General features: G+C 39.6%; 1 protein-coding gene across 2 annotated transcripts in view; it reads right to left on the bottom strand.

The window, feature by feature from the left end:
* The window catches only part of nmu (neuromedin U), a 7,648-nt gene extending 7,492 nt beyond the window's left edge, over positions 1-156 (bottom strand). For both annotated transcript variants that reach the window (XM_032526082.1, XM_032526081.1), the window contains exon 1: positions 1-156. This exon is cut by the window's left edge and continues 168 nt beyond it. The gene's annotated coding sequence lies outside the window, so the exon portion shown is untranslated.
* Between the last annotated feature and the right edge of the window lie 700 nt (positions 157-856).

An 856-nucleotide genomic window follows, 5' to 3' on the forward strand; every position in this document is an offset into this window, starting at 1 on the left:
ACTCTCTCTCTCTCTCTCTCTCTCTGGCCTTACTTGTCCGTGTTTTCGTTTTGTTTGCTTGACTTCCTGCTCTTGTGAGAGTTTTTATCTCACGTCAGAGAAATATGAAGGCTCGTGTCACCCCCAACCCCCCCAGCGCGCTGACACTTGGCTGCGTCATGACGGACAACAGGTAGGCTGAACGTAAAGCTTCATGATGGAGTCATGGGCATTTCTCAGTTAAGGTGAGGTAGCCTGAATAATATAGCCTACGTAAAAATAATAAACTTTGTTTTCTTCAAACACGTGCCTCATATCGCACTTATTACATAACCCACCAATCAAAACCAGAATTTTTGGATTGGCCGATTTAACTCTTTTTTGTCTGCTGTAAGGCCAGGGCAGTTTATTTGTATAGCACTTTTCAAAAACATAGTAATTCAAAGTGCTTTATATATGTAAGAGAGAAACAAATACAAAGAGATGTAATCAAATAAAATAGGCCAAAAATAAAACAGCAGACATATAAATTGGGGTTTCAGAAGAGTTCACTGAAATAGAAGTGGCAAACAGGAACGTTTTGAGCCTTCACAGTGAAAAAACTGAAAGTTGTGTACTGTTGTGCATTGACTGACCACTCAGTCTATGCACAGCACTGCACAACACTACACAACTTTCAGTTACCCATCTTTAGTTGTGATGGGTAAGACATTTGCAGATTGGACGGTTCGTAACATTGCAACAGATGAGAAACCATTCAGTGCTTTATAAGCTAATAAAATCAATGGTTTAATAATAACAAATGAGTGCAAAGATCTAACACCTGGATGGATGTGATCCACTTTCTTGCTCTTTGTGACCAGGAAAGTCAAAGCAT

This window comes from Etheostoma spectabile, chromosome 9 (genome assembly GCF_008692095.1).
Source record: "Etheostoma spectabile isolate EspeVRDwgs_2016 chromosome 9, UIUC_Espe_1.0, whole genome shotgun sequence".
Taxonomy (NCBI): domain Eukaryota; kingdom Metazoa; phylum Chordata; class Actinopteri; order Perciformes; family Percidae; genus Etheostoma; species Etheostoma spectabile.